The 26,026-nt window shown below is 34.9% G+C and overlaps 1 long non-coding RNA gene across 1 annotated transcript in view; it reads right to left on the minus strand.

The window, feature by feature from the left end:
• Positions 1–4,032: 4,032 nt before the first annotated feature.
• LOC138693060 (uncharacterized) overlaps positions 4,033–26,026 on the minus strand; it is a 29,759-nt gene continuing 7,765 nt past the window's right edge. The window contains exon 2 of the long non-coding RNA XR_011330217.1: positions 4,033–12,219. This is a non-coding gene — a long non-coding RNA (uncharacterized lncRNA). The remainder of the gene's footprint in view (positions 12,220–26,026) is intronic.

Below are 26,026 nucleotides of genomic sequence, written 5' to 3' on the forward strand. Positions count from 1 at the left end.
CCAGAAAGTTGCTTTCAGAGTCTCATAGATACATATGGAACATTTTTCGACATCATTCGATTGAAAAATGAGCTGATTGTAGTGTACAGCAGTGAAGAGTTTAGAAATAAAACCGTGAGTGAACTTGCAAAACTATTGTGTACTAATTCAATGCAGAAAAAAAGTTTTCAGCAGTTTAATGTGTTAGTGACATTACTGTGTACAATTCCTGTGAGTATGTCTTCAGTAGAAAGGTCGTTTTCAACGCTGAAGAGAATCAAAAGCTACTCTCGAAATTCTACTGGAGAAGAGAGACTATCTCAGCTTGGAATTATTTCAATTGAAGTGTGCCTGCTAGGAGAACTCAGGAAGAAGAAAGAGTTCTTTGATGAGGTGGTTACCAAATTTGCTTCCCAGGAGAGAAGGATTGAATTTCAGTTCCGTTGATCTTGCTGTGAGAAGTGCCAAGGGTGAGTTTAAAGCCAGAAGCTTGTTATTTTATATTAAATGTTGTTTAATGGTAGCTTTAAGAAATTTAAATTGATATTAGGTCTAATTATTTTAATATGTGTTCTTTTAAATTTTTATCAGTTGTGATTTTATCAAGGCAAGCCCCTTGATTTACTATTGTTTACTTAACAATTATAATATTCATTGCTTCGGCTGTCTGAATGGTCACCACACGCCACTGAACATCTTCATCAGTGTCTCTTGAACTACTGGTGATCTTGAATTCTGCGATGTGCATTTGTCGATTGTAGGGGTGAGGGTATGTTGTTCTTATGGTGGGGGCTGGTTTTTTGTGTGTTATGACGTATCATGACTTCGAATAATGTGTGGCTATTGAACTGTAATTGTGTATTAAGTATATGTTGTGGGTATGTTATTGTATGTTTATATATTTCGTATTGTTCTTAGGTGTTTAACTGTGAACTTTTTGGTGTGATGTGTAAAATTTCCATATCTGTTTCTATATTATTGTAGTCATGATTACGGTATTGTTGATAATGTGGTCTGCATAATTTGATGTGATGTAGGGTTTGGTCATAGCTGTAATATATTCATTATATCTTGTGTGAAAGGCTCTTCCTGTCTGTCCTATGTAAAAATGTGGGCAACTATTGCATTTTAGTTTGTAAACTCCAGTCGAATTATATTTATTTGAATGTTTAATGTGATTATTTAGATATTTCTGTGTTGTGTTATTTGTTTTGTATGCTATCTTGTATTTTAGTTTTCAGAATGAAGTTGCAATTTTGTGAGTATTGGTATTGTGATATGTTAATGTTATGTATTTATTCTCACATGGTGTTTGTGTTGGTTTGTTCTGTTTTTGTTTTGCCTTTTTTACTAGTGTGTCTATTATGTTAGGGTATGCTGTTACCAGGTAAACTGCTGATTGATTTTCTGAACAGAAAACTTGTATCCCAATGCACCTTAACTTACAGTACAATCTCAAAGCAATGACTCTGTTATGGAGGTTTACCTGGCATCGTGTAAAAATATCCTCTGTATGTTGGAAATTCCAACACTAATAATGTAGTTTAGTGTGCCTAGCATACAAGGTCTACATAAATAATTAAACTTATAAAAAAAAAGTCTATTAACAACAATTATCTGAACATTTTTGGAATATGTATGATAATAACTTTCTTGTGTTAAATATTATTAACGTACCTTGTTAACATGTTTCGACCTATTTTCGGTCATCTTCGGAACTGGTCGTTGTTGGTCTTGGCACCTCTTGTTTCCTGTGTGGGTGTGTTCGAAGTGTAGAGTCAAAGAGTGTATGTGTTTTGAAACTGAGTTGTGTGTTGAGAATATCGTTGGGGTGTGTTTTCGTGTGTCTGTTTATTTCATATTGTTCTAGTGTGTTGAGTTTCTGGCTTTTTGGTTGGATGTGCAGTATTTCTATGTCTATGATGATGTCTCTGTAGGTGTGGTTGGCATTTGTGATGTGTTCTGCATATGTGTTCTTTGTAACGTGTTTGAAATAATCTGCCTGTCTGTCCTATGTAGAAGTTGTTGCAGGTGTTACATTTGAGTTTGTATACGCCTGTGTGGTTGTATTTGTTTGTTTGTGTTGTTTGTGTGTTGAGATGTTTTTGTAGAGTATTGTTTGTTTTATATGCGATGTTGTAGTTTAATTTCTTGAATGAGGTTGCAATTTTATGTGTTTTTGTTTTCGTATGTTAGTGTTATGTACTTTTTGTGTGCTTGTGTTTGTGTTGTATTCTTCTGTTTTTTGTGGTTTTGTTTTGTCTTACGTATTATGTTGTCTATTATGTTGGGGTTGTATCCATTTTCTTGTGCTATGTATTTGATTGAAAGTTCTGTTTTCAATCGTAAGTCATGGTATTGGTTAACCAATGCCTTTTCACTAGTCATGTTAACTATTTTGTCTTAAATAAATAATGTCAATTTTTTTTTTCATACAGTGTTCACATGTAATTACGTTAATCATTAAAATTATAAAATAAACAGTTATATATAAACAACAGTTGTCCGAACACATTCAGTTGTTTATAGAATTGTATCGTAATTTTGATGTGAACACTATGAAAATTTGACCTTATTTATCTATATCTAAGACAGAATAGTTGACATGCAGAACATCATGTGTAATTTATTATTGTAACTTAGAGTAGCATACAGTACATTACTGACTCAGAGTTTGCATCACATTTTATTATGTTAACTTGAATCCTAGGAGACAATTCAGATGTTAAAAACATATTTATTAGTCTTCATCATATCTTATCAGTACCGGTACAAAACTTTGAAACTGAGAACTGAGTAATTTCGGTTCAAGCAGTTGGGAGAGGAATCAATGAGAAGAGGAGAGGAATGAAAATCAAATAGAAATTACAGTGAAACCTGTTCAAGACAGAAGTGACATGGTCCTAATTTTTTTTTTCCGTTGTGGACAGGTTTCCGTATTATTCAGGTGTTACATTAAAATGGAATATTTTATCATTCGTATATGTGAAAAACAAAATGACATGCCGTAAACTGCAAGAAGTACAAAATATTCCGTTTAACACTTCTCACATTAAATCAGCTTTCTGTCGCTTATTTCGTTGGTGAATCATCTTAATTAAAATCTCATTTTCTGTGTAAATGTTATCGTAACTCGCTCATCTAATCTCATTCAATTTAATATCCAACACTATACTATAATACTGTATGTATATCACTGCACATTATTAACTAATTGGTCTAGGAGCCATCCATTAGAAGCCTTGAATTCTGGTTTATCTAATTTCTTTGCCAGTTCATGGCTTGCTTTGCAGAATAGATACAGAAATGGGCATGTTCTTTGAAAGGTCATGAAGAACGCACTCCCACAACAGTTAATTTATTTCCACATAAACAGTTGTTTTTTGTTTCTTTTTCAGTATGTCACCAATATTGGCCGCAAGCCACTCACTCGCTATGATCTTTATCTTTAAAGTATCACACTTGAACTTCAACATTATTTGGCATACACTTTGTTTCTAATTTTCCTTTAACTCGATAACTTTCACTTCATCACTTAATGTTAATGCCACATTTTACGCAACTTTTTTTTACCAGGAAATTACTACACTTGCGCTCTATGTTTATGGGTGTGAAGCATTGAAAATCTTTGAAGGGACTCGTCTGCCTAGTCAACAGGGTAATAAAATTTATGACCGACAGGCCAACACAGTTTCGCATACTCTAAAATTTTGCTAAGAAAACTTGTTTTTATCTTAGTGACCTACATATTTCGTATATTCCTTGAATTGCACGCTGTTTCAGAATATAGTTACAAAATATAATGTGTCCAAAATAATTTCCGTTTTGAACAGTAGCAGGCAGTTTCCGTTTCCGTGTTGGACAGTTTCCGTTTTATTCAGGAAAAATTACACATAATACATACGAATTTCGCCAGGACCAATAAATTGTTTCGAAATAGACAGGATTCCGGATTATTCAGATTCCGATTTGAACAGGTTTTACTGTATTTAAAAACTTAGTATTTAGGAAAAGATTGAAGTATGTTCCTTCTTCATTAAGTTAGGATAAAAAAAATACAAATATATTTATTTTAGACTAGTATAAATTGAGTAATTGTATTACATTCATTGTTTCGATTCGTTTAACAATATGGTGTGAATACATACCAATTATATACTGTTACATAGTATCAACTCAATTTACATATTACTGGTATTATAGTTTTCAACTTCCAACTATTCTCACTTATGGTGAAAGCTCCGTAGAGCTGTACTGTCGTTATTCATATATCTGCTATACTATGTTTTGAGTAACATGTGTTTGCTGTAATTTTGCATATTATTAACTTTAAAATGTGTGGTGGAGTCAATACTGTGGACGTATGTCTGACTTGGTAATGTGTACTGTATATCTGACTTAAGACTCACTCATTAGAACATGATCCCATTGTAAGCCAGAATATTTAATTAATAAAATTGAGGAGCGTTTTTGCAAAAGTCGATAGATGCAGAAATTTTCTCAAAGTGAGTTACATATGGATATTGTATGTTTTCTACCTCCGAAATCGATCAATGAAATCAGATTTACCAAAACTTGATTCATACCGTATGTAGAGACTACCAAATCTTCCAGGTTTTTTCAAAACTCGATAGATCCTGCCACTTAGTGTAATTTCTGTAAAATATTGATTTCTGCATATATCGACTTTTGCAAAAACGCTCCTCAATTGTAACCTAATATTCTAAATGTAGATGAGTGGTGTCACAGGCTATAAACCAAGTGTACACACACACTCTCTCTCTCTCTCTTTTTTTTTTCCAATGACAACATTCACAACTAAGAACAATGCACTGAAATTATACATCACTGTCATTTTCCATATTGTCATTAGTGCGCTATGGAAAGGTGGATCTGTGTTATACCAGACATTATTGTTTATTATTATTATTATTATTATTATTATTATTATTATTATTATTATTATTATTAACGAAAACTGGGAACTTGGCAAAATTGTACAATGGGTAACAGGAGTATCCCAGAAAAACCTGTCCCATACAACGACTTTGGCTACTACAAATTTCACCTGGACTATCCAAGATTTAAAACAGGTTTCTAGCATGGAAAATAGATGTGCTAGCCATTTTGCCTATAATACGTCCATTTCAGTAAAACAAATACCGGTATCAGAAATGAACAGCGATATGCATCAACTGGCGAAGTGCCACTTTTTTTTAAATTGGGTTTTTTATGTCACCTGTCGTACTGGAGGATAAACTAAATGTAGGTACACTTTTGTCGCTCTTCCTTGAAATATACCATTACCCCTACTATTAAGAAAAATGTATGCGCCATTGCTCGAATCCGAAATTATTATGCGCCTATATCTTTATAAATGCTGAACGTAGTTCTGCATCAAGCAGATAAGCAGTATGATCCTGATGCATACATTGTTAATGCAGCTTTGACATACTTTTAATTGTGGAGTTCGTCACTTGGATAAGGTCGTCTAGAAGATCGTCAATACTTTGTTAATATTATAGGTATTGAAGTGTAGTCACTGGAGTACAAATTTCTAAACTAATAATGTCAAGCAGAGCACAAAATATTATAGACATTTAATTAAGAATCTCCCTGGAACTGAAAAAGAAACTTCCAGCTTATTACAAGTATGTACATCGCAACTATTACGTATAAATTTACATAATTTTCCGTTACATGAAGCATAGAATATGCATTGGGCCCTACTTTGTTTACTAGGAGGGTAGAACAGAATGAATAATATGTACTGTGACATATGCCACCTTATTGTAATCGTGTGATCAGTGGCAGATTTTAGGAGCACGCCAGGATATCGTAATACTCTATAATTGTTTATTTCACTTCGACAGATTAATTTGGCAGCTTTAATCATGCATCTCTTTATTTGTTTCTCCATTACTGAACTGTTTTGGATCACAGGCGAGTTCTTAAGAAATTCCATAACTAGCAAGTAAGAGCACAGTTTAGTATATACAGTCACGAAGCTCAATACGTAGTAAATATGCATCCATAGATAGTTGCTAACCACTAGAATCGCTAATATCGACTCATTACATACAATGCGAAACAGTACCAGCACAGTCTATTGTTCCTAGCACCCTCACAACTCAAGCTTCGTGATTGTACAGGGACATCATTTTATTTTTACTTCAATTTTTATTGTACCTGAGTTTTTGAATGCACTTCATTCCCACCCCCTCTACTAGTGAACTTGCAACCGTTCTCCACACAGAACCAAGCGTATACAGTCAAAGTCGCCTTATGGTCTTAGTAAACACAAACAGTAGCGAGCTAGTGAGTATAGTATGTTCCAGAAATATGTTCGCTTTCAATATTGAATCATATTATCGCACAGATACTGTCGTCCGTTTGCCTATGTCGCATCCCGGTTTCCCCCACCCACTTCTGCCCGTTCCTTTGTGGCTGGGCTGTCTTAGTTATTTTCTGAAAACATTAATTTCTGTTAGGAATTGGACGTCTACGTAATATTATACAACTTTTTAAAATAACTTAAATAAAAAGGCCTCGTTAAGTAATTAACTGTCACGTGATTTTCCTCCTTTCTACGACCCTCGACAAAACCACTTGAATGGATAATAAATAGCATGTCTGAATAATTTTATCTTTTCGGATCGGACAGAAGTGAAGATTGAATATACAGTATGTAAGGTGCTCTTTTATAGAGTAGGTACAGAATTATTTCAACATGAGTTAGTAGTACGAAAGACGAAACTGGTAATTGGAATTAGGTACAATAGTATATAGTGCGATAATATGCAAAAAAGAACTGAAACCTGTATAGAAATGAACGGCCATCATTTTCAAATATGTGTTTAAATATCCATATTATGATTATTTTTCAATTTAACTTCATTCTCTATATTGTACGCTAATGTGCTATAGACAGTATAATATGCGCTGCATAATGAATACGTCCGAACGGACAGCTCAGTTCGTGAGTAAAAACACTTATTGTTAATATAGTACTGTATTTTGATTAAAGAAACCCCCAATGAAATTTATCAAACTCAAAATTGCGATATTTCCTACTTTACGTAAATGGATGAACTACTTTTCATCCCTCCTATACCTAGTAAAGTGATTTGTTTGTATCTTACGCCAGTATCATCGAACTCCAGTGGAAGGGGGTATCAAACGGTGTTTCCGGTTCACAACCTTTAAGCCAAAGGTATCGCCAGGTTAATATTAGAAATGTTAGTAAAAATAAAATGATGTCCCTGTATATACTAGACTGTGGTAATAGTCCGTCATGTCTGCATTTATTCTCTTGAACTGTCTGGCATTTCTTAAGATACTGGTAATGTAAGAGATTTATACATTCTGGGAATAAGATAATTACAAAAAATCATATTTAGTATTCTACACTTTATGTTCAAGCATTTTCTTTGAAAATAGTAGGCCTACGTACAAACAACATTTAATTTCTCATACATTTTAATCCAGCATATTCTTTATGTCATAAGGAGTAACGTAATGTAGTTGTATTTTATTAAATTTATTAATGCCCAGAAGGACTTTCGAGCATAACATACAATGCATGTTCTCCCCCTTTAAACAACAAAAAAATTCCTCTTCTCATTTCACATGATATAGTCGTTTTTAGCTCGTACATATATACTGCTTTGACAAGCCATGTGTCACCACTGATATTGAATATTCTAATCTGCCCACACCTATTGTTTTATGAGTTGATAAGAAGACAGAGTTAGGAAGGAAAGGGGAATTGTATTGTATTGTATTGTATTAATTAACATTCCATGGTATTCATACATTGCTTTACAGCTAGAATATGGAACAAGTCAAAAAACTTAATACTATTATAAAGTCTTAATTTATAGTCACAGTCTAGATGTGAGATTTACAATATAGTCTACTAGTACAACACAAAGTTTTAGTATCAATTTCATGAAGTGTTATTGAATGTCATGAATTCACCTACAGAATAGAGAGCGTGAGAAATTAGGTACTTCTTTAATTTGGCCCTAAATAATCTTATGTTTTGAGTTTCCTTTTTGATAGCACGATAGACTCGCCGATGGAGTATGAAAGTCATTTTTTTGACGTGTATTTATGCTATGAACTGTTGAATTAGTTACAAAGTTTTCACGATTACATACATGTCATAAGGAATAACGTAATGTAGTTGTATTTTATTAATTTTATTAATGCCCAGAAGGACTTTGGAGCATAACATACAATGCATGTTCTCCCCCTTTAAACAACAAAAAATCTCTTCTTCTCATTTCACATGATATAGTCGTTTTTAGCTCGTACGTACATACTGCTTTGATAAGCCATGTGTCACCACTGATATTGAATATTCTAATCTGCCCACACCTATTGTTATATGAGTTGGTAAGAAGACAGAGTAGGAAGGAAAAGGGAATAAGAAGCTGATGCCGCATAGCAAGATAAGTTCTATCAAGGTCAAGGTCCTCAGTGACACACCAATGCAATATCCATGGCTGGATGAATGCAATAAGAGATAAGTCCACCGTATAAAAGAATGGGTTGCGAGTGAAACACATACTAACATCGCCTTTAGTGCAGAGTGGATTGAATAAAATTACTTATGCATAATAACTCAATTGGTGTCTCACAGGAAATGTCATTGATGTAGGATTTCGTGTTATTTAAAACTGATAGTAATACATTCCATTACGATTATGTTGTTTTGTTTAGTGGAAATGAAGAAAAGTAGAGTGTACAGTTCGTTAGAATATAGTGTGGAGTTGCAGAAAACAGGCCTACTGTATATCGTAAAATATTTCATTTATAGGCCTATCAAAAGTTCGTTACTATAAAATTGTTCACAATATTGTCCTACAGGTGTTATTGTTCCAATTACATTGTATGAAGCTCTTGCACTATTAAAGTGCATTTGGGCATTAATTAATTTATTGTTTATATGCCTGAGTATAATGACTCAACTATATACACGCCCTTTCTCTGCTCTTAAATGACTGATGTGTATCAAAATATGCCACAGTAATATGAATCAACAATGTAAGTGTCGTATCTTGGCATTTAACCGATTGATGCATAACTATAATGTGATCGTTTATATTTTGGCTAAGTGCAATATTGGAATATCGTCCATAATAGTGCGTATAACTCACTTTTATGCACATAGTATTAATCACTACATGAAACATTATTATATGTGTGGTTACCAAGTCTGCAACAATTAAAGATGTTTCAGAATCTTCTAACACATTTTTCTCGAAACTAACAGAATGTCGCATAGCCTATTGATGCATAATGCATCCAAATATGACTATGACATAACATTTAGGAGTAACTACACATCAGCACCAGGAAAAGGAACCTATATGTCATGAGTCTTAATATTGGATTCTATATGCATATTTATTTCAAATAAATTTTATTCAGCTTCCTCCAAGTGAAGGCTGCCTAGAAGACAAAGCTTACCATAAAAATTTTGGTATAATGGAAAAAAAAAGAAAACAATGGAGAAGAAAAAGAATAAGAAATAGCACAATTAGAAATAATTGGAAAAGGCTAAACAAAACATCATTAATTCCAGAAGAAACATAAAATTTCCTAGTATCTATTAGCTTTTGGGTGATCACAGTCGTCTATTTAGCACTAGTTGCAAGACCCAACTTAAGTGAGCAGATCGCCATAGCAAAGAGATCAATCTATATAACTGTAGAGATGGTTTCTTAGGATTTTTATAGATCCCTTCACTGCAGACATAGATACTTTAGTGACAAGAGTTTGTCCTAGACCAAACTGCTTACAAAAATACGCGAATCTTTTTGTGATGGTCCCTCTAGCCCCAATCAGTAATCCAATAACTTTGATCGACGTTAGATGATATTTTTCCTTATAAAATGGTATAGTGTGGTCGTATATGTCGCATTTTTCCTGATGTACCTCTGCAGGTTGATTTTCGTACATTTCCATTCTTACAGTTGGATCAATTATGAATCCGCTTGTTGATCTTGTCGGGATAGTGATGATGTCAGTGCACCTTGAAGACCCATTTGTGGACAAACCATGGACCTCCTCTTCTACTTAGTAGTTTTTTCCTCGTAGGGCCAATGTTAGGAGGGATCGAATCTTGTGGTGACGACTATTCCTCAGTAGTTCTCCATGAGGACAGGCTCCCAGAATGTGAGCAAGTGTTTCTTTCTCACTCCGACATTGTGTATTCATAGGTGGCTCTCAATTGGCGAATATCTTACTACTCATGAAGAGAGAGAAAAAAACTATATTAAGCATAATGAAATCATACAAAATTGTTATAATAATAGTAATAATAATAATAATAATAATAATAATAAAAATTATAATAATTTTACATTGTGGCTCACTAAGTTACTATTTTACAAGACCTTACTTATGGACATGTGTCAGATATGATAACTGGATGGCAACAAACAAAATGGAAGTCAAATGTACAATATCCAACAGATGGTTACAGTATGACTTTGCAGTTGAAACTACTATAAATAATAATAATAGTAATAATAATTTTACAATATGGCTCACTGTTACATCTCGTGGTAAATATTACATTGACCATGAAAGCATGTTGCTCTATACTTTCCAGTCGTCCACCTTTGTACTGTGTAATACAATAGTATTAACTGTAGACTGTTGCTTCTGGTCAGACCGTGAAAGATTTGTGTCTTGTTTCTCTTTAGTACAACACAGATACATGTTGTAATAGCGCCTGAATGTGCCACTAGCCACATACAAAGCAATGGGATTGAAACAAGAATTGAGAGATAGAAGGGAATATGCAAGCAGGTCAACGTAATCAAAGAGGTAATCACCACCATAAAACCAGATCTCTAAAAATCTGAAGAGCTGTATTGGAGCGTAACTTACTATGAAAACTATTATCAAAGCAATCAGAACATTGGAACTGCGAACACGTGCACTTCTTGCAGACTCCTGCCCTGTAACTTTGCCAGGCATTTTGTGGACACTTTTTCTGAGCCTCACAGAAGTCATCACATAAAACGTTGCTGTAGCAACAATGGGTATCAGACAGTATAGTATCAGATTACGTAGAATCCAATTACGAGGAGTTATATCAGTGGCAATGTCTATGACCTGTGGCACACATCCAATAAACCACAGACAACAAATGAACATGGTAGAATTGCAATACCTTGTAACTCCGCATTCATTACATTTGTTTACAGCAGACACAGCGAGATATCTCTGGATACTTAGAGCAACAATGGTATATATACTTACACCTATCATGACTTCAAATGTTAGATCAATAATCCTGTAATATATGAACACATTATCGTAGGAACCCCCGTAAATGTACAATATTTGAATACAGGCATTGCACACAATTGACAGGATATCACAGATTGCAAGGTTAAGGAAAATCTTATTTCTTTCTGACCTCATTTCACGATGTTGTACAAAAATTGTAATAAGAAGACCATTTCCAACGAGTGCAGACATGTAGAATACCAGTAATACTGGCCTATACACGCAGTCTGAACTAAATCCACAATGTTTAACACAACTGGTATTAAACGAACATTGTCGACTCGTACTGCTGTTCTCCATTTCATTTTCAACATCTTCATTTATCTCCATTAAATCTTCTGTGTTTTTCTGATTATTGAATAACTCTGTCCATGATTCAACATTAAAGAAATGAAGAGCCCATGATTCATTCTCAGGTGTAAGATTTAAATATTTTCTTAAAAACAGGAACATTTTCAAGAATTCCATTCTCATTTCTTTGGTTTCTATGTATGATGAGTTTAAGACAAAAACTGATTGAACAAAGATGCAATACAAACAATCATATCTAGATTCAGTTTTAACTTGGTTCAGTAAGCTATCTACGTCTATTCTTAAAAGTATCTGATAAAATGTCTTGAAACTGTTTGATTGCACTCCATTTCTTTTCAGAATGTTCTGTAGTTTCCATATTGCACATGTGAGATTTTCTTTAACGTTACTGTTATCGGTTATGTTGAACAGATTGTCTTCAAATTCATAAATACTCGCATTGAAGCACTGTACGATATCAGTTGTTTCCTCATTTAAGTTGTTTATACTGTTGTTGGACTCCATAATAGTACACGATTTTTCTAGGGATACTGTGTTACATTTGTCATTGTTCTCAGCGACTTCTGTTGTATTTTGCAACTCTAAGGCAGCTGTCAGCTGAAAGACTGCATGCAGCATCTGTAAACAAGAAACAGTTATATGGAATTAAATTGTTTCTCTCTCCTCGTCCATCCATTTCCTATACTTTTCTAACCATCTTGCTACCACTGAGATTGGATCCTGCAGGCGCCATTGTGAACATGTACAGGAACTAGAGGCAGAATATAGAGAGAAAGACGGATTAACAGAAGAGGAAGTGGCTAGATTTGCTATCAATTTGGATGAAGACAGCAGCAGCAGTTATAGTAGTGACTCAGATTCAGATATGTCCAGGATATGCCCTCTATAATTTCATGCATAATATTAGTCTTGGTCTTTTGTAAATATGTAAATTGTAAATTATTTTCATAGGCATAAATTAGAACTCCTGCATATTATCAATATGTTATGTTATATAGTATGTAAATAAGATCGCAGCATGTAGCAACTTCATCATAGCCGGTCCCTAGCCCAGATGAGAAATACTATGACACATGACTGTGTGTTCATTCATTCCTACAATTTTATAATTTTATTAGGACTTCAAGATCACGTTCCAAACCTAACAAAATACGATAATGAGGTGAAGGAGAAGTATTTGTAACGAAAACATTTCTGTTTAAAAACGAAATAGATTCCATTCACGCAATTTTCATTTAACCAACAAATATCCACTGTAATCATATAGTTATCTCTAAATAATCGTAGAAGTTAATAAGCCTCATTAGACCTACTTAAATTAAATCATGAATAAGTAATAAATTAACCTCACATTATTAATAAGCAATATTCAAGAAACATGACATCATTTGACAGAAGTTTGGTAACTTCCCTATTCCACAAGGTTCGTGACCTGTTGTTTGACGTGGTGGGTGGAAAGAGGGTGAAATGGAGTGAGTACAGCACAGTCTAATATATGTATTAGACTGTGGTACAGGGGTTAACTTTTCCAAGAATGATGACAGCGCTGAAAGGGCACAGATCTGATGGTCCGACAATACATACTCGTATATCAACAAATGTCCTTAAAAACAAAGCAAAAAATAGAAGTAATAATAAGTAAATAAAATTTGTTAATGACGATAATATTGTATAATTCTTTGCTGCCTTGGTTTAGTTCGTTAAATGTATAGTTTGAAGCCAGTTGATAGTATACCGGTAGCATAGTTAATCCATCCAACACAATTATGTTACCGCTAAGATTTGTCTTGATAATTGCACTCGAGAAAATTCTTACCCTCCTTCCCCAAAAGAAAATGACGTTGCGCCACTGGCTCTAGCTTCCAGTTTCACTCAAGATCGTTCCATAGAGGAGGCTGTTACAGAATATCCATTCTTGTTGGCCACTTCCTTGAAAGCATGGATTGAGTTCTCAGACATTTGGCAGATGGTTCAAAATAGTCTGACCAGAGAAATAGAAGGGAATCTTCTAAGGAGCACCTTTCTGAGGAGCAAGCCATTGATCATATAAGTAATTCTGTTGATAATATTTATTATGTCTAGAAGGAAGTTGCCCTCCCAGACGAGTTTACAATATCAACTGCTTAAGAAGAGCTCATTCACATCTACCATCAAGACAGCTGTCGACATGCTGGGAGATGAATTTCGATGTGAGAGCCGTCAGGCATGTATCTGTATTACATTTAGCGTGGATCTTGAAGAAAGATTCACGTGTTCTAGTGCAGAACGAGGGCAAGTACAATATTTGGATATCTTGAGAATGTCACGTAGTGCACTATGATCAAGTGGTTCAGGCCTTATTTTTTATGCGAAAACAAATATGTTAAGATATTTTATGCTTCCAAAACCAGCAGATCTGAGCCCAATTGAAAACGTCTGGAAGAAATTTAAGAAAACTTTCAAATTCCGGTCACCCACCTGAAGACTGCTAACAATCTGCGGTATAGAATTGAAGATGCATGGATATTTTGAGATATAGGTGAAAAGTATGGGATATCTGGTTTCGAGGGTCGAATATCGCAACTTATCATAACAGAGCCATTACGTAAGGCCGCAAATATCACAGTAGGAGGCGTGCATTTCAAAATTGACAACAATTATTACTGCAGATGGACTTACGCATTGACTTCTGAATCACAGGAAGCAACGGCTTGCAACTTCCGGTGGTTCTCATCTTTACAATCTCAACTAGGAAGTCGATAGCCTATCCACACATCCTGCAGAAGAATAACACTTTCGTTGACTCATCGCCTTCATTTCAGCTGAATTAACAGAAATTACTAAGCACCTAGCTTTTCTATATTTCATTAAAAATCTTAGTGTACTCTTTACCTATTCTAAGTGTTTGTGCTCATTGCAGGTGATCTTACTGATTGCCTCGAACTGTGCACAGTGAAGTAAGGATTTATTGTTCTCGCTTTGTATTTGGGAGATCCGGGGTTTGATTCCATGGACAGGCTATACTGACTTGGGTTTTCAGTACTCCGTAGCGGACTCTTTACCCATTCTAAGTGTTTGTGCTCATTGCAGGTGATCTTACTGATTGCCTCGAACTGTGCACAGTGAAGTAAGGATTTATTGTTCTCGCTTTCTATTTGGGAGATCCGGGGTTTGATTCCATGGACAGGCTATACCGACTTGGATTTTCAGTACTCCCTAGTGTACTTTTTACCCATTCTAAGTGTTTGTGCTCATTGCAGGTGATCTTACTGGTTGCCTCGAACTGTGCACAGTGAAGTAAGGATTTATTGTTCTCGCTTTGTATTTGGGAGATCCGGGGTTTGATTCCATGGACAGGCTATACCGACTTGGGTTTTCCGTACTCCATAGTGTACTCTTTACCCATTCTAAGTGTTTGTGCTTATTGCAGGTGATCTTACTATTGCCTCGAACTGTACACGTGAAGTAAGGATTTATTGTTCTCGCTTTCTATTTGGGAGATCCGGGGTTTGATTCCATGGACAGGCTATACCGACTTGGGTTTTCTGTACTGTCCCAAGTCTGTCCGGGCAAATGCTGTTAGAATACCATATTAATTAGAGGGCCACGGCCAGACCCCTTCAGAATACTAAGTAACTTAACCCTTCACCATCACTTCTTATCTATTATCCTATCATCTCCCACATAGACCCTGCCACATCCAGTGAAGTATCACACATGCAAAATCGTGCCTTCTGTGGGTATGAGCCACGTGAATAAGGAAAAAAAGGGAAACAAAAAAGTGTACACAATTAGCCCTGGATTTTTATGATCCAGAAAGATGTCCAGTATGTAGTATACGAATACCTATTTTATGTGAACTGCTGCTAAATGAATTGCATACATCTACTGTATCTTATATGTGAAGTTAAATGTCAACTCATAATTTTTTGAGATATCAAGTGATTTTGTGTTCGTCTATTTAGGTACACAGCAAATTAGTTTATTTATACACGATTTCTGAATAACAGATGGAAGAAATGAACAACAAAGAGGAGTATCATTGGTAATATAAAATACTTACGTACACTGGTAAAAAGGGGTTATCCCGATATTGGCACCATCTAATATTGCTAAAAATCATATGCATTGTAGTACTGTAAATACCGTAAACCATTGAATTGAAATCTGTCTACTAGGGTCGACCGTGTACAGATTTAACATGGATCAACGTCGTCATTTGCAACCAGATTCAGTTTGGAGAGACATTGGCATGTTGCAAGCAGGACAATGCAGCAGGAAGTAGCATATAAGCTAGGATTTAAAAAAGTGTTGTCAGTAGACAATGGAGAGACTTGAGGGGTCCTGAAACTGTTGACAGAATATGTGGCCAAGGTCGCCCAAGATCAACAACACTACGAGGAAGATGATTGTTACATGAGTCATTTTAGAAGCTGGAACCAGGCCAGCATTTCACGTTGGTGGCACCCTGGGCACCATGTAAGCAAAGTGCTTCCTCCTTCCCAATTCATTTTATGCCAGTTTTGATTCGGGAGAGATTTTTTCCTTAATCCCCCATCAGAGAGCCTTACCATTTATCACCACCTATGAACTCGCCGTATTCTGGACTGTCATCCGGTAACTGTAAAAAAAAAAAAATCTAATGTTTCTTTTAAGATATGCATAAGAACTGAATATTTTTACAGTATTCCGCCTACCTCATTCTAAAACTATTTGCAAATAAATAATCCGTGGCGCTACAGCCCATGAAAGGCCTAGACCAACCAGCCGGCTGCTGGCCTCACGCCCACATGCCGAAGCAGAGGTGGAAGATCATCCAACCAGAATGGAGGTATCGTGTGGTTAGCACGATTATCCTCCCAGCCATTACAGCTGGCTTTCGCTACCTATCGTAGCTCCCCAAGTGCATCACGATGCTGGATGGGCACCGGTCCCATACACTGGCCGAAATTTCATGAGAAAATTTCTTCCCCCATGAGGACGCGAACCAGCGCGCATTCCGTAACGTGAGTCCTAGGCAGGATGCCTTAGACCACGACGCCACGGCGCGGGACATTTACAATTGATTTACATTTATATTTGTGTTTGCTTATACTTTTAACGATAAAATAAAACGTTATTTATACTGACATTTAAATACAATATTTAGACTAGTTATCACAATACAATTTTGTCGTCTTTAGGCTACACATTTCAGTTTTTGAAGTCGTTACTATTTAATTACATAACAGGCTTCTTTCTGAGCATGGAACGAGCAAACTCGTAAACCAAATCCTTAAAGTCCATTTTTAAAGTAATGTCATTTTGCGTGCATAACATTAAGGTATTTAGCTTTCGAATACATTATCGAGGTTTTTTCATTTTTATTTTTATTTTTTTCATTGCAAAGAATCCTCTGTCCGTCGTGCAGTTTGTAACAGGGAAAGTCAAGTAGATCCTAATTACAACTTCTAAGTTTGGAAATGTGCTATCCAAGAGATTTCTTTTGATATACGAATAGATATCTCTTAATTTCTGGTATGTTCTTCAATCTCAAGTAGGCTCTGATGTGCAGACACTCATCTGCGAAGCTAAGTTCATCATGTAGGCTACGTTACTCTCCCTAAATAACTAGATGGCATTCCGTAAGCATAGTCCTCTGCTGTGACTCATGTCCTAGCATTTCTATCTAACAATCCATCAGGCCTATGTCTTATAGGTAGATTTGAGCTACCCTTTTTGCTTGAATCGTAAAGTCACATGATTCCTTCTCATGTAGATTCCAAATAATAATATTAATTGGGAATCTATATTCTACAATGAAGACGCAGATACATGTTTCGATAATTTTTATAAAATACTCTGTAACCTAATTTGTAAATTTTCTAATCATGTCCCTCTCAAATTCTCAAGTAAGTACAAAAAAATTAAACCTTGGATTACCACAGGTATTGTTAAATCAATACGATCTAGGGATAAGTTAGCTAAGCAAGTTAAACGAGACCCACAAAACAATGTTTTATTAAATTACTACAAAAAATATAGAAATATTCTCACTAATGTAATAAGAAATCAGAGAATCAAATATTATTCTGAAAAATTTAACAAAAATAAAAATAATCCAAAGCAATTTTGGAAGACCATAAACGAAGCTACTGACACCCAATGTAATAAAAATAGTATATTAAAGACAATTATAAGTCGAAATGGAATAACAATTGAAAACAAGGAAACTATCGCAAATGAATTTAACGATCATTTTACTAATGTAAGTCATGACATCGTATCTAATATAAAAAAGAAAGTATTTGGTACTCATCACTATAAGCTTTATAATAAAAGTATATCATCTATGTTTATGTTTCCTGTAAACGAATGTGAAATCATTAATATTGTAAACAGTTTAAAAAATAATGTGTCTCCTGGTATTGATGGTATTACAACAAATACCCTGAAACTTATTATCGAAGCTATTTCTAAACCACTAGCCTTTATATTTAATTTGTGCATATCTCAAGGTGTATTTCCCTCAGCCCTAAAACATGCTGTGGTGATACCAATTCACAAGTCTGGTGACAAAAATAATCTTAATAATTACAGACCCATTTCACTATTACCTAGTCTCTCTAAGGTATTTGAAAAATGTATAAAAACACGGTTAATAACATTTTTAGAAAAAAATAAACTACTAAATGATAATCAATTTGGTTTCAGAAAAAATTTGTGCACTGATGATGCTATTATGGCAGTTACCTCAAAAATAATTCAAGAATTAGATGTAGGAAATAAATGTCTAGGAATTTTTCTAGACTTACAAAAAGCTTTCGATACGGTCAATCACAGTATACTTTTGAATAAAATGGATAGATTAGGAATTAATGGAATTGCTTTAAAATTATTTAAATCTTACTTAAGTAACAGAACTCAAGCAACTAAAATAAATGATCACCTTAGTAAATCACGTAACATTGACATAGGTGTACCTCAGGGGACGATTTTAGGTCCTGTTTTGTTTTTAATATATATCAACGATTTACTTAAAATTGACATTGAGAAATATTCTGGTACTCTGTATTCTTATGCTGATGATACTGTGGTTATATTTAGCGGTTCGAGTTGGAATGAAACTTATCAAAATTCTAACAGTGGTATTAATATTATTAAAGAATGGCTGGATGCTCACTTACTTTCTTTGAACGTTTCTAAAACAAAATTAATACCATTTTCATTAACATCACATGGCCTTGAGCAACTAGAAATAAATAATAATATAAGTATAACTATACATGATTGTAACCTACCTACTTGCTCATGTAACGCTTTGAGTATATCCTCACAAGTTAAATATTTAGGCATTATTATTGACCAACATTTAAAATGGGACAAGCATATCTCCTTTCTGTGTAACAGATTGCGTAAAACAATCCACAAATTTTCCATTCTACGCTCTTATTTACCTGTTTATGTTCTGCGTACTGTGTACTTAGCTCTGTTTCAATCAATAATTCAGTATGGTATTTTAGGTTGGGGAGGAATGGCAAAATCGACTCTCCGTCCTTTAAATCTGCTCCAAAAAAGAATTATCAAAATTTGTCTATATAAACCTTTTGATTACCCAACAAAATTAATTTTTCAGGAATTTGGCGTATCAAATCTAGAACAAATTTATAAACAAAAATTGCTGATTTACTTCCATAAAAACCACAATAAATTTAAATTTGATCCTCATGAATACCAGACGAGACAAAACTACAGTTTCTTTCTAAATACTCCCAAATGCCACACAACTGCTGGATTAAAACACAGCAGAAATTTTGGACCCAAAATATATAATACATTAATTAGAGCTTACCCTGAGCTAAGTACACTTAACACACATAGATTTAAGAAACAAATCAGATTAATTATTTAATTGTTTAAGCTAATTGAGTTAAAAATTGTTACTCTAATATTCATGTACTTCTTTATTTTCTATTTGTATATAGACATATTACATGCTGTATGTATTTTACCATTTATTAATGTGATTGTGCTCAATGAACTCTCGTAATTTTGTGATATATTTTGTATAACTGATCTGAACTGCGCCCGAGCACGAGCTTCTGCTCTTTCGGGCTGCAATGCCTAATGTAGCTCAAGTGTATAGTATTAATAAATATTATTATTATTATTATAAAAAAAAAAAAAAAAAAAAAAGAAAAAAAAAATATTTCAAAATCTGCTTTTAAGTGACTCATAGCAGTCCCTTCTTTTGTTGAGTTGCACAATTAGAGTGTCTATAATAGAAAGACTCTGTTCGAAATGTACCTCTCAGGTCCTTTTCGTCGGCAACCACAAACAATGTTCTTATTCTGCTCCGTTCTTGGTTTGCAAATGGCAGTCCCCACAGTTATAGTGCTGAGTTTTAATACCCAAGGAATTTATTTTCTTTTAAAAATGACCGTAAAGTATGTACTGTAACTCTTTATTGGCGTTAACTAAGTCTATTTCTTGTTTTTATAATGTTTCATTAGTTTTGTCCACTCTTTGTAGAATATCGTTCCAAACTACAGCAAACAGAGCAGTCTTCAAGTAGCTGAATGTTTTACGAATCCCACGAGCTATCATCACAGTCTAGTATATACAGTCATGAAGCTCAATACGTAGGGAATATGCATCCATAGATAGTTGCTAACCACTAGGATCGCTACTATCGCCTCATCACAGACAATGCGATATAGTACCAGCACAGTCTATTGTTCCTAGTACCCTCACAACTAAAGCTTCGTGACTGTATATAGTAGACTGTGCTGTCATTCTAGTGTCAGGTCACAGATGTATGAGAGGTATCTTTCATCAGAGTTTCAAGAGCGTGTTCAATTTCCGTGTGTCCAGAAACTAAAGCTCGAAAGCTGTTAGCTCTTGCAGACCATTTTGTGTCACTCGTGTTTGCTTAAGTTCGGTTTTTTTCTTTGTGCCTCTTTTGATGCACTTCTTCAAAAGGCCTATGCTGTATCTATGGGTAGATGATGAAAAAAATTGGAAAAACGAGAAAAAATTGTTGCTTCCATGCAGGCTTTTTCTGTCGCACAACAGCACTAAGTTCAATGAGTGTGGCACATAGGTCTAATCAGCAAGTTGATTTTTGCTTTTTATTATTGATTGAAAACCACCCGAAGTATCCGAGGCATTATCGTAACTTAGCACACGACACAGTTTGATGTCTAGTTCATCAAGTAAACTCAGAGTTCCTTTTTTAAACTTTCACGTTTATGACAAACACCTGATCACAATTGAGACTCGGAATCGAAGAGGGGCCCAATATTTAATCACAGTCTAGTATATATAGTCGCGAAGCTCAATACGTAGTAAATATGCAAACATTAGATAGTTGCTCACCACTAGGATCGCTAATATCGCCTCATTACAGGCAATGCAAAATAGTACCGTCACAGTCTATTGTTTCTAGCACCCTCAAAACTCAAGCTTCGTGACTGTATATAGTAGACTGTGATTTAATCACTTTCAAAATGTATTTACCATGCAAAATAATTAGTAGAAGGTTGTTGCCATGGTTATATGAAAAGATGTAATGGAGATGTACTTACGAAACAAAAAATAATGTCAGAGGCATTTTGTAGCAACAGCAAACATTTTTTTCAATTTCCCAAAAGTTTGATGTAAGGGACTTGGGCCCCTCTTGGATTCCAGGTCTCAATTTTAAAAGACTTTCATTAGCATAGGCATCGTTGAGCGAAGAGTATCGTAGTGCAGATGTCAGCTGGTCTGTGTTACATACATCGGGATTAGTGTCGATGATTAGTGAGAAGTAGTGAGCATCACTGATTTCTCTCATTATTTGCTGGAAAACTGTTTTCTCATTATATTTATAAATTCATCACGAACGTCGGAAGGAAGGTACGATAAACTGCCTTTTCCTTTGTTCCCGTACTTCGCAATATGATGAGCTAAGAATCGAGGAACGGATCAAACTCACTTAAAAGTTAGAGACAGCCCTAAAAGGTTAGGTCTGCTATTCGATAAAGATTCAAATCTTTGAATGTCACCTCAAAATGGGAGACTCCTGACTGCAGAAACCTTACCACACTGACATATCGCTAGTATTTCACTTCATTTTCATGTTAACATAGCACCAAAGATTCAATTGATGTACAAATTGCAAGATTGTTTAATAGATACTTTATTTGAATATAAAACTGATACGTGTCATATGTCTAGCCTATACACTACTAACATGATAAAATCCTAATTGTAATATGGCATATATGACCAGGGCCGCCGAGAAGGGGGGAGGGGCAGAAGGGGCGAGTGCATATGGGCCCGTCAGATTAAGTGAGTCTGATTACTTTTTATTATCACGGATAATTATTTACAGATACATACGGGTAATATAAAATTTTGTAAGAATATTTGTTACTTAAATTTTACATATTAACTCAACTACAGTAGAATTAATACAAATTACCACTTCATATATAAATATTTGACTTTTATGTATATAATAGAAGATAGGTTTCCTGCATTAACGTTCACCGACACGACACTTGAGGGCCCCGGCATTTGCCTGAACTACTTTCCCGTCTCTTGTACTGAACACGTTCAATTATTTATTGGCTTGTCCTTTTTAACTACCAAACCCCAGCTGGCCCACCACAATATGCTAGTGGACTCTCTCAAACCGAAGTTACAGGATACGTTTCTCTTTCAGTACATTGTATGTTTCGTGTCGAAACTTTCGTCTCTTCATTGTCGTTTGTCTAGTAAATTCTGTTCATTAGTGTTACTGGTTATAGTTTAACTGCACAATGGACAAGTACAGGCATAAGTCGGGAGCTGAGAACCACAAGGAGAGACAGAAAAAATTGGAAGATAATAATATGGGTGCTAGACTGCTTGAAAAATATTATGAAGATATTAATAAATAGATCAGTGATGAGCCGAAATATTTAAAATCAATTCATGCCTCTAATTTAGGGCCAACCTCACTGAAACCTATGAATCTCCTAAATAGTCTGAGGGAATTAAAACTGGATACTTTATTTCCAAATATTTGCATAACCATTAGCTAGAATATTCTGTACAATTCCTGTGACAGTTGCTGAAGCTGAAAGTTCCTTCAGCAAAATGGAGGAAATAAAAATTGTATTCAGATAAACAATGTGTCAAGAACGACCTTGGCTCCTTAGTCTGGAGAGCGATCTTGCTAGGTCTTTAAGGGAATGAACAGGTGAAATATTCAAATTATGCATTTGTGATGCTAATGGACTGAAATTTTTACCACAGAGTGCTGATATGTATTTAAAACATCCCTATAAATTTCATCAATGTATCTTAATTAGTTTTGAAGAAATTAATTATTTACCAATTAATACTAATTAATATTTAAAAAATGCTGCATGATGAACGCTTAACATTATGAATTTAAAAAAAATATAGAACAGTTCCTCTAACAATAATAAAACATCTATCACATGATTTTTAGTTAGCACTTCTTAGTTACTGAGAAAAAAATTCAAAACTGGGTGAGTGCCAATTTAAAGAAAAAAATTAATTTCATGCATCTTAATCAATTTATATCTTGGCAAATAATAAATATTTTAAAAATCCATGTGACAGTCTTTTTCCTTTAGGTAATGTGGGCTTGTGGTAAAAATTTCATCACTATTGGTTAAGAAATGCATCATATGGAGCAATTTGAACATGTTAAAATGTAATAAAATTTAAAAGGGAGAAAATCAAGTTTTAAAGTACAACACTATGTTTGAGTACTTACACATTATGGAAATTGCTTAAAACCCTCCTGCCTGATATGTTGACCCCTCCTGCTGCTTTTTCCTACTTTCAGTGACACTTTTTGACAAACGTAGCTTCTTCCTGCTTGTTTTGAAGTTCTCACTGGTTGAAGTAGCCGCTTGCTGCAGTCGACGCTTGTCTCTCCTATTGCCAATTTTGTATGCTGCAGGAGATAATTTCACTGTTGACACTAAATCTCTCATGGAAATGTTTGCTGTACAACCCATGTTAAATTCAGTCACAGCAGAAGTAACAGCCACTTCAAGTTTTTTTTTTTTGATACAAAAATTTCTTTTGGGCACTTCCGCCATATCACACTATGAACACTTTCATTCACATTTTGAGTTTTTCCTGCAGTGCACTTGCTAAGAAGTTCATCACTAGCTAGTCTACAGTACACTGGCATGATTTTAGCCACAACATCAGGTCGCAACACTGTCTTCATGGTTTTCAAGTCATGCTTCGGAACAGCTTCTTGCTTCGCAATGGCCCGGTTGAAGAAGCACCATGACTTTTCACCACTAGGGCATCTTGAATGCAGGGGCTTGTCATCCGTGGACATTGCATGGTCAAGTGTTGCATAGATGGCTTTCTTCATCTTGTTTACATCGGGGATATTATCAATAATGGCCTTCCTGTAGTAATTTTGCAGTCGAGGTATCATTTCTGCAGTCAGACTTCCCTTTTTTTTGCCTCCGATTGAGGAATCTGTCCCTCTCCATTCCCTAACAATATTCTGTAGACCTTTACCTACTCTCTTAGCAACGTGGTTCACACATTCTTCTTTTCTAATGTCAATGCCTTCACCATAAACTTGAAGCTGCTGAAGGTGATGGTGTGTTTTTGCATCCCCGTCAGACAATAAGGTTGTGTACCTCATATTACACAACCTAATGGACCGGGTCCAGAGAATTTCTGCAGCTTTCATCTCCATGGCATTTGAAGATCCATCAAAATTTTTCTCACAAACACCAGCATCTTTGTGACTTTGATACCACTGTTTATATTCGTTACTTGCAACATCCATTTTTTTTTTCTGTCTTTTCACAAGTACTGCAATATTTTGACATTATTTCAAAATCTAACACTAGCCCTGTTAAAATATCTATGACTAAACCTAAACCATACTTTGATGTATGTCCACGCTTCATCCATGTGCCATCGTATGACACACCAATATTTATAACATCACTATCACTAATAGAACTGTCCACTTCCATGTGAGCTCGTCTAACTGCAGAGTGAGCATTTCTCAACACATGTTGTCTAACAAGTTTGTTTTCTTCCGTCAGTTTTATCAGGTGAGAGTTGAAGGATGGTGAGCTCAAACCTGCCATACCCATAGCCATACAATGTTGTTCCATAGCAGAGTGTCCTTTTCCCATGGTAACAAAGGCGTTGACCATTCTCCTATTTACATCGAAGGGAGGTCGAGTTGACTCAGTGTTACCTACCTTAGGGCTTGTATACATTTCATTCAACACTGTGTTGCAATTATAACACTTCACTATCACTTTAAATGCAAAGCCTGATGGTTCAGTAAGCTCAGCTTTTGCACTATCCATTCCACATTCACCACATTTTACTCCTTTATACAGTTCACTCCACAAACTTACATGCACTAATGTGTAGTCTTCACTACACTGGGGGGCACTTATATTTGAATTCTCCTGCAAGTTGCCATATTTTATCAACTTTATCTCACTAGCACTTTGTTTATTATTTGTTTCTTTTGACACTTGATCTTCATTATCACCAACTAGGCCTAACACATTTTCTTGTTGCACACATTCCACAATAGTTTTGGCATTCTTCCACCTTATATTTGCTAAATTTTTAGCCCTATTAGCATATTTTGATCGTTTCTTGCCCTTATTATGAATGTCACTTAGTCTATTCATGTTTAGAAAACTAAAACTATGCCTAAAATGCTAAATGTTGAGTTATACACGTGGTCTTGAATGTTATTGTGACGATTCCTAACCTAATGCACTTATACTAACTTATTCACACTAATATATACAACTAATTGAATACAAAATTAGTGTAAAACTTTAATAACATCCTAAATAACACGAAATCAGCAAAACAAGTATGAATATTCACGTACAAACGCACAAACTCGAGAAGAAACGGTCCACAAACAATATTTTGCCGTTCAGTTTCAAAACGATTTGCAGGGCTGACAGGCAAGCTGATAGTATATTCAGGAGTGACAACAAACTTAATTTCACTAGATACACACCAGAAAAAAAACTAGCCCGCTTTATTCAAATTACAAAGCTCAACATAAACTTTAGAGCTGACAGCTCGTTTAAAGGGCAACGAAGCACGTGCAAGCAGACATTTAAACGTCATGTGACACGGTTTAAAGGGCTCCCAAATAAAAAATGAGGCCATATTATGAAAGTAGAAGGTTTAAATAAAATTATGAACATAAAAACAAAAATTTGTATTTTTTTCCATTTTTCCACATTTTTCACCTGTTCGTTCCCTTAAATTTTGATGACATAATTGATGATTTTGCATCAGTGAAGTCAAGGAGAGTTGTTTGTCGATGTTGGACTGCAAGTTAGAAAATACAGGTGTTTAAGAATAATATTTTATGAATATAGTATATTGTGCTAATATGAAGTTTTGCTAAAAGTTTTCAACGTAATAAAAGTGTATACTT

The sequence above is a fragment of the Periplaneta americana genome, chromosome 17 (genome assembly GCF_040183065.1).
Source record: "Periplaneta americana isolate PAMFEO1 chromosome 17, P.americana_PAMFEO1_priV1, whole genome shotgun sequence".
Taxonomy (NCBI): Eukaryota; Metazoa; Arthropoda; class Insecta; order Blattodea; family Blattidae; genus Periplaneta; species Periplaneta americana.